A 9,796-nucleotide genomic window follows, 5' to 3' on the forward strand; every position below is an offset into this window, starting at 1 on the left:
TGAGTCTTGAAAAACAGGTTTTTAATGAGATCACCGTATGTCAAAGGCACCGATATCGATTGTTTGCAAGCATGACAATAGTGAGTAACAAAAGAATGTGATTGTTGTACGGTAGACGGCGTCCCCACTCCCGAAACAACAATTCAAATCCAAAATTTAGCCTATAGTTGTGGGTCATTTTACGATAAAATCGGACAAGATTCTATACAATACCCCGAACTTTACGATTATGGGCTATACAGATATGCATTGTTTTTACAATTGAGTGAATGGTAAATGGTTTGGTGTTTTGGAATTCTATACAGAAAGACGAAATATACAGAAAAAAGGTATACAAATAATTGGCATATACTGTATTAACAACATGATGTAGACTTAAGCCCTGGGTCATCACGGTAGACTTAAATTGTTGTTTATAGATCATAAAGGACCTAACAATCAATTTACCATCAATATTTTTCGAAAATATAAAAATCAGATTTGTTTATTAGACATAAAAATTGCTAATTGAGTATATCAGCAACACTGGGAAATTTTTGCACTGTTGTCTCCCTTCACTTTCGATTAAGTTTTATTGCTCCCTTTATTACCAAATTATAATGAAACCAGATAGGTTTTGAATAAGAACAACACATGGATATTCATTTCATATCCTTTGCACTATTTTACATTATTTTGAAAAGTATGGGTTTAAAGATCAACTGCCATAAAAATACCATTTTGGAGCTGTATGATAAAATCGAGAACAACTAATTTGAAGGTCTATGTACTTACAGCTTTCTACATATAGATGAATAAAAGACATAGGTTCACACCTTCTTGATTTAATTGTGGTTTGTGTCATATTCAGAAACTGCAACTCAAAGTGTATAGTTTGAAATTCTATTTACACTGTACACGCACTTTACACAATGCACAGCTAAGGGACAAAAAGTAAAACAATAGAAAAAAATTCTATTTGCACTGTGCACGCACTCCATACAATGTACAGCAAAGGGACTCTCTCTCAAGTACTGCCAATGCTGCATCCTTCTGGCTTTCTATCCTTGATCTGCTCTTTCTTTCTCAATATCCCTGTCTTTCTTGGAGAGTCTTTCGTGTTTTTCTTCAAATGATGACTTAACTCTGCCCTTGATTTCCTTGTTTCCTCTTCCCTTTCAAGAGCATCCTTTAATCTTGTTTTGTAGGCAGAGTAGGTTCTTGTGATCTTTCGACCTGTCTCCTTTTGTTTTCTCAAGCTCTGCTACTAAAGATCCAATGTCTTGATCCTGCTGGCTATAATCTAAGATAGCCTCCTGCAAGTTGGTACAAAGGTCCTGTATTTCTGTACTGAGCTGCACATTCAACATGTTCCTAAAGGGCTTGTTTTACAGTATACGAAAGTTCTCTTTCTTCTGCAAGCTTGGCTCTGAGCAAGCTCTTCTCTGAGATCCTCTGATTCTGTCTTTCGCAGCATTTTCTTCAGAGCTTTTTTAGATGGGCTGTGCATGTATTGTTTGTATCTCCTATGGACAGCTGTATGTCTCCTCCAACAGGTGCTCTACATCCCTGTAGACATGTCCCTTGTGTATGAAAAACTTCTTCTTTCCCAGCTGTGCTCTTCAGTCATTAGGACTTCCAGAGACCACCTGAGTGCTTCTGGCTTCATTTCCCCTTGCCCTAAGTTGTGAAACCATCTTGCCACATTTTCCCATGTGCTGCCTGTTGAGGCTCTGAACGCTCGCAGCTCGAGTGCAATTCTACTAGTAAGGCGCAGTTTACATTACGTTTTTCGCGTCAGCGGCGAAATTTCCCGCTGTCGGGAGGCCGCTGTCGCGACGTCTCTAGACACACCGCCCGGAAATCTGACAGACACCTGCGGTGCTTGCATTTCGCCATCTTGTAGAAAGTATCGGGCGTAAGCATAACAAAAGCAAAAAAAAATTGTATGATTGTACAACGGTAGACGGCGTCTCCCAGCCCGTATTAAACTACAATGCAAAGCCTTGTTTATGTGTAGATATTCCATGCTCATCACTCGTAAATGTGGGGAGGGGGGCACAAGTACGATAGATATATCCGCGGGGAAATGAATGTACGGCACAAAAGTCGCCGCGGATCCCGCGAATCTCTCTCTCTATATATACACCGGGGATCTAAGTAGACTTACAGTATGCTAATCAACGCGTGCTCTATGCTAATCGCCGAAACCCTGACTCCCGCTGACGCGAGCCCGACGTATTCTCTTTAGACGGAGTTTGAAGTTGACGGGGACTCCCGCTGTGCTGACGGGCGACGGCTTCGAAGCTGACGGGAGAAAATTTGTTGACAGCGGGACTACGTCGACGGGAATTGTCTTTACACAGGGTTCCCGCTGTCGCCAGTGGCGCTGACGCCAGTGGCGCTGACGGCAAAAGTATAATGTAAAGAGAGCCTAAGTACAGGGGTTGTGGGGAGACTTGTGTGGCCCTCTAGAACACTGCTGCTTATGCCCTGTTTGCTGCAGGCCTGTCCAACATAGTCATTGTTCTTCACTTGAAAGCAGGAGGATCATATCCCAGACAGTTTCATTCTTTTCTGCTTTTTTAAAAATATGACAGCATCTGACACTAGAGTTGTTTACTTGTCAGCTGCTAACTGTCTTTCTATCTTGGGTGGATACAAATTAAGACAGCAGAGCTGGCAGCTTTCTTGTCAATGGGAATTGTGAGTTTTCAATACAGTTGACTATATCCCTCACAAGACGGACAGTTAAACTTGAAAACTCCAGGCCGTCTGTAATAAGTGGAGGCAACAAGGATCTGTCAGATTATCACTCATCAAACTCAAAGGCACATTCCTTTTTACTTTAGCAATGTATTTCTATTTGCCTAAAAAATAAGGTAAAAGAGAAACTTTATGAAATATTGTATGTTCCCAACTGATCTTCCTACCAGTGGGTGATTAATATTTATGTTACGAAGTTGTAAGAAACATGGGGCCAACGGAAACAGTCTGTAAACAAAGTAATTTTAGCCCCCCTCCCACCTTTACCTTGGCGCCCCAACTTATTTGTAATAGAGCAATTCTTTTTTAATTAAATTTAATGTAGCGTGTTAAACTCATGTCTATTGACTCCTAGTAATGTAGGTGAAATGTTTTGATGCAGAAACCTACCGGGAATCGCTTCCTTCTCCACAAGAGATCGTATGTCTAATTGGCACCATGTGCCCGGACCGCAGCCATGTTGAAAATACCCTGTGGACTTACCCACTTCAATCGAAAAACAGGGGGTGTGCCAAACAGTAAATCTCTAAAAAAATTGTTTTATTGGGAAGTAAAATGAACACACTACACACTAGATATACTTTGGTTTCAGTAATTTACCGTTTTCATTTTTCAATATGTTCTTAAAAACTAAATCTTTCAATTTTTCGGCAAAAAATGAGTTATTCCCGCTCCAAAGGTATGGTAATCTGCAGGCACAAATGTTCTGCTACTTTATTTGAGACGTATCGGTGCATTGAGGTCGCGGCACATGTGCTGGCACGGCCTTCAAAAACATAGCTCACGAGTCGGTGACAGCAGATTTGCCGCGCGCCCCCGCTCCGGCGCTCAGATAAGGTATTGGCCCGTGAAACATGTCAAAAACTCCATGATGTATTGCTGTAAGTAAAAATCTGTGATATATTTCAGGAAACAACCTATTTGTCAACATTCACACGAAATTTGAAATGGAAATGTTGCAGTTTAAGGAAAATATGGCCGTTTTTCTAAGGAAAATACCATGTTTTTCATTTTTCTACGTCACACGTCAGGGGCATTGGCCCCCCTAAAATTAGGAATCTATTTGCATGATTGGTATCTGTTGATGCTCCACTTTCCATCAACTACATATGTTACATGAATTCAAGTCTGATAATGGAAAACACTGCAAATATAGATATTCCTCATTAGCTATGCAAATTAAGTCACAATAAGCATAATTTGCACTTCATTATGTAAATCTGTCTAAGCTACCTGCATACTAAGTATCATATTGACAGTCGTGTAATTTTCCAATTAGATGAGATATGGAATTTTGCATTAATTATGCAAATTAGGATTTTATTTGCATAATTGGTATCTGTTGATGATCCATTTTCCATAAACTACATACGTTACATGTATTTGAGTCTAATAATGGAAAACACTGCAAATATAGATTTTCCTCATTAGCTATGCAAATTAAGTGCTTATTAACATAATTTGCACTTCATTGTGTACATCTCTGTCTAAGCTACCAGCATGTTAAATGGAAATCCATCGTTCCTTTGTTCAGTTATTCTCCTTAGAAGATTTTCACGATAATGCCCCTGCAGTTCCAGTGCAAGCTGCTAGGGGGCCCAAACCCACACCACGTCTTCATTACACCACAAGCTATCTGCCACCAAGAAATCAAGACCATAGCACGTCCAGGTCAAGAGATACAAAAATGGAATTTCTGCTGCAGTCCCAAGGTCACATACTAGGGGGCCCAAAATCGACCTTGAATTTCGGCTTCACAACACCTGCCCACATACCAAATATCATCGTAATCCATCAAGAGGTTCTTGAGTTATGCTGACTACAGTAGTCCGGAAACACAAACAGACAGACAAACAAACAAACAGACAGACAGACAAACAGACACACCCAAAACAATATCTCCATTTTTCATGGAGAGGAGATAATTACATCTATCATTACATATACATGGTATAAACATATAGTAGAGTATGAGCAAAAGCTGGTTCATGGCCTCTCCTGAAACAAAGAAATTGAGTAACATAAACAATCTCACACACCCTAACCACTAGGCTAAAACAAGAGTTCCACGACCTCATATCTCCATGAACAATTCTATTCATGCAAATGACTTACACATTTGCATAATATATGCTTCAGTGTTCTCACCAGGATTTTTTCAAAGCATAGGGGTCAGGTCCAGAAGGCCAACTTTGTAAGGCGCAAGACACTCACAGAGTGCCAAAGACATGATAACGGTTGGGAGTCTGGCATCTTCCTGCACAAAATTCTGAAATTCATATCCAAATAAAACACTATTTCCTACATTTTGAGGGATAGATTTTGTGAAGTTAAGTTTTTCCTCTGTCACATCCTCATTCTAAAGCCAAATATGAACTTTTTATAAGATTTATGAAGGTTCTTCCCAGAAAGAAACACCCTTATGCTCATTGAAACACAGCATCGGGGTCCAGATCACAGCATCGGGGTCCAGATCACAGCATAGGGGGTCCAGATCACAGCATCGGGGGCCCCTATGCTGAAAAGGCCTGGCGAGAACACTGTATGCTTGGTCATAAACACCTTTATCTAACTTACACATATGTTGCAATATTGAAAGGCCTATAATTTTCCAATTAGATGAATTATTGTCTTTTTGCATAATTGGTATCTGTTGATGCTCCACTTTCCATTAACTACAGATGTTACATGTATTTGAGTCTGATAATGGAAAACACTGCAAAAATAGATTTTCCTCACTAGCTATGCAAATTCAGTCACAATTAGCATAATTTGCACTTCATTATGTATATCACTGTCTAAGCTACCTGCATACTCAGTATCATATTGACAGTCCTATAATTTTCCAATTAGATGAGATATGGTGTTTTACATTAATTATGCAAATTAGGAATTTATTTGCATAATTGGTATCTGTTGATGATCCACTTTCCATAAACTACATACGTTACATGTATTTGAGTCTGATAATGGAAAACACTGCAAATATAGATTTTCCTCATTAGCTATGCAAATTAAGTCCCAATTAGCATAATTTGCACTTCATTGTGTACATCTCTATCTAAGCTACCTGCATACTAAATATCATGGAAATTCGTTGTTCCTTTGTTCAGTTATTCTCCTTAGAAGATTTTCACAAAAACGCCCCTGCAGTTCCAGAGGAAGCTGCTAGGGGGCCCAAACCTACACCACTTCTTTATTACATCAGAAGCTATCTGCCACCCAAAAATCAAGACCACAGCACGTCCAGGTCAAAAGATACAAAAATTGAAGTTCTGCTGCAGTACCAAGGTCACATACCAGGGGGCCCAAAATCGACCTTGAACTTTGGCTTCACAACACCTGCCCACATACCAAATATCATTGTAATCCATTAAGAGGTTTCTGAGTTATGCTGACTACAGTAGTGCGGAAACACAAACAGACAAACACACACACAGACACACCCAAAACTATATCTCCATTTTTCATGGAGATAACTAGTAAAAGATCATGACCCCATAGGCTGAGCAGTTGGTGTGGTGCTATCACAGTTACATGTACATGATAGTCACTGTTATACCTTCTTCTTCTTCTTCTTCTTAATGCTCACAGTCAATTTGCTGACTATTATAGCATATATTATGATGTTTCGAGAGCGCAGCTCTTAATGGCCCAGGTTGTGTTCCGAACCCCACTAAACATCCTTATTTGTATCTATCAAGTAAACGTCATTAGTCCATGATCCAAAACTCAAAGTCCAGATTTCGTGCCATGGTCAGTCAACATGGTCATCAAGACCCCGTTCATACTAAATCGAGCAAATCGCCCTAATAGCTGAAATCGCCGAAATCGTGATAATGTGGCTTAGTATGAATGCTCCAAATCGCATTTGAAATCGCCCGAATCGCATTGCCGCGAAACCACCTTCGGAGGTGGTTTACTCGCAATTTGCCTGCATTCCGTCTTAGTATGAACACTCGAAATCGCCTTGATGCGCATTGGGCGCTTTACTTTGCATATTGACCCGGTCATGGGTCAAGGGGTCATCTGCAAATTCAGTCTTTCCGCTCATTATACGATGTTCGTCTACCTTCTAGCTTGTTGGAATATTACGCCGAATGCGGCGGAAATATGTCAGAATCGGGCGGCGATTTTGGCGTATGGAGTGACGAAAACGCATGTACTGATGGCCATCTTCGGGGATGTGGGGATTGAGAAGAAACTCAAGGGATCCCCCAAAACCAGAGCATGTGCGCTGAAGTGGCGATTGCCTGAGTTGGCCAAATACGCGAAAACATGGAAGTAATGCCGCATTATTAAAGGTGAAAAACCTCAAGATGAAGTACAAGAAGGTCATTGAACACAACAGTAAGAGTGGTAACAATCAAATAACGTGTCCGCCGTTGATCAAGCTGTTGGATGCGATTTTAGGGTAAGGGGAAAACCCTGTATAGGTACCCGTACCCGTATACCTGTATAGGTATACCGGTATACCCCATTTGGGGCCCCAACAAGCCAGGAAACACCGTCTATGACGGCCGCCATATGGGGCACCCAGAACGGCTGTATTTTCCTTTACGGTCTCCACATTGATATAAGACACAGACAGTTGACTATACTCGGTCAGAAAATAGCTGAACAATCATATTGTACGATCTTTTGATTTCTATGAAGGACGGAGTTTTGGAAAATACGAAATTTGCGAAGTTCGTACGGAGCGCCTGTCAGAACGTGCGAGCACCGATCTCGGAGACCTTTCAACTAAACCTGTTCTGAAAAGAAATAGAAAAAACACTCAAACTACTCATGATCTGTTTGGCTGGAGCTGCCAGTTAACCTGCGTAAAACCTACAAGAAACGCCCGGTTCTCGATGCACGGAAGGTCCGCCATGACACATACGCGAACTAGCCGCTTTAATAGACGAAAATACTTTATATATTGCGACACAAACATTACGGCCATTCGGCGTGATTTGTCTGAATATGCCGTGCTTGGTCTCTGTCTTTAGGGTGAGGCGTTTCCTGTAGGTTTTCCGTATTAAACCTTTTCAGAATGGGTTCAGTTGAAAGGTCTCCGAGATTGGTGCTCGCACGTTCTGACAGGAGCTCCGTACAAAAATTCTTCGCAAATTCTGTATATTCCAAAACTCCGTCCTTCATAGAAATCAAAAGATCGTACAATATGATTGTTCAGCTATTTTCTGACCGAGTATAGTCAACTGTCTGTGTCTTATATCAATGTGGAGACCGTAAAAAAACAGACGTTCTGGGTGCCCCATATGGCGGCCGTCATAGCGTGTTTCCTGGCTTGTTGGGGCCCCAAATGGGGTATACCGGTATACCTGTACAGGGACCTATACGGGTACGGGTACCTATACAGGGTTTTCCCCTTACCCGCGATTTTACAACTCGCGCTCATTCGAACCCTGGTGTGAAGGAATGCGACTCAGGGTGATTTCGGCGATTTGCGCGATTTAGTATGAACGGGGTCCAACATGGTCAGTCGACATAAAGAGTTATCAGTGGGTGGCAGAGGCACATGACACGAAGGTGTCAAGTGTGCCTGCCTCTACCACCCCACTGGGAAGACCGTTCCAGTCCCTGATTGTTTTGGGAAGGTAGGATCCTGTACTCTCCAAGCAGAGGTTGAATGGGCAGATCGTCACCGTTTTATCATATGCAGTTTTATCTTTGTGGCTAGCCCATTAGAATGGGCTAGCGACAAAAATAAAACTTACTTTACTTTACTTTGGTCGAGCTCTCGCTCGAACCAAGCTTGAAAACTTCCTCCATTCCACTCTATCCTCCATCAGGGACTTGATTTCCTTCACTTCAGTAAGGTTAGTGTCAGCTCTTAGTGTGTCGATAAAGGTGCCTTTTGGTCTTCCACGGCTTCTTTTCCCTTTTGTGGGCTCCCATAGCACTAGTCTGGAGGCGATTATTTCAGGATGTCTGATGCAATGGGCAGACAATTTCAATCTTCTTGCTTTTATTTTCTCTGAAACTGGTGGCAGGTCTTGATACAGTTGCTCGTTGGTGAGTTTTTGCTCCCAAATATAAATAAATAAATAAAAAAAATAAAAAACTGCATATGATAAAACGGTGACGATCTGCCCATTCAACCTCTGCTTGGAGAGTAGGATCCTGATCTGTATTGGGTTCTGGTATTAATAAGCTGGAGCTGTTGGTTGTGGGTACGGCGCGGACGCGGTGGTAGTGTAACCAATTATACTCTTAGTCTTAATGATGGGGCATCTCAACATGTCATATTTGATCTTATACAGTGCTGTTAAGCGTGCTGACCTTCTATGTTCCTCCAGCGACTTCCACCCTTGGCTAGTGAACTTAACATACTACTCACACTAGATCATGTGTTGTGGTAGCGGCCGAGTACGTACCTCGCTGCCCGTCTCTGTACGGCTTCTAGCTTGACGATGTTCTTCCTGGTGTGGGGGTCCCATACTATGGCTGAGTATTCAAGGAGGGGCCTCACAAATGCCTTATACATGTATGCCTTCTCATTTATGCTTGACGAGCTTATCTTGAGGTTGAGCTTTAGGAAGCCAAGAACTCTATCACTATCAGCCTTGTTGGTGACGTTATTGATGTGTGTGTCCCAGGCCATGTCCTGGCTCATCGTAACACCCTAGTAGTTAACTGTACTAACGGTGTCCAAAGTATGTCCATGTAGTATGTAGGAGCTCACAAGAGGATTCCTACTCCTTGTTACTGACATCGACACGCATTTGGAAGGATGGAACTGCATGTTCCATTGGCTTTCCCACTCGGACAGGCGTTGGAGGTCTTGCTGGAGTTCTTCTTGTTGTTTGGCGTTAGCTGTGACTTTATACACTCCAGTATCGTCTGCGAACAACCGTGACATCGCTGTTAGCTTGTCTGGTAAATCATTAATGTAGGCCAGGAACAAGCATGGGCCTAACACAGAGCCCTGGGGTACACCTGACTGGACACCGACGAAAGGGGAGTGACAGCCGTCAACTACCACGGCTTGACAGCAATCCTTGAGGAAACTGGTAATCCATGTAAGGGGCAGGCCTTTGATGCCATA

The 9,796-nt window shown here is 42.0% G+C and overlaps 1 protein-coding gene and 1 long non-coding RNA gene across 2 annotated transcripts in view; both read right to left on the bottom strand.

Annotated features, from left to right (window-relative positions):
* Positions 1 to 9,796, bottom strand: part of LOC136421330 (A-kinase-interacting protein 1-like) — a 66,683-nt gene that overhangs the window by 20,033 nt on the left and 36,854 nt on the right. The gene's annotated exons all lie outside the window — the stretch shown is intronic.
* On the bottom strand, positions 2,570 to 7,867 carry LOC136421334 (uncharacterized). The gene is made up of 2 exons (XR_010753431.1): positions 3,136 to 7,867; positions 2,570 to 2,754 (listed from the first exon to the last, which is right to left on the bottom strand). It is a non-coding gene; the product is annotated as an uncharacterized lncRNA (long non-coding RNA).

The sequence above is a fragment of the Branchiostoma lanceolatum genome, chromosome 16, assembly GCF_035083965.1.
Source record: "Branchiostoma lanceolatum isolate klBraLanc5 chromosome 16, klBraLanc5.hap2, whole genome shotgun sequence".
Classification (NCBI taxonomy): Eukaryota; Metazoa; Chordata; class Leptocardii; order Amphioxiformes; family Branchiostomatidae; genus Branchiostoma; species Branchiostoma lanceolatum.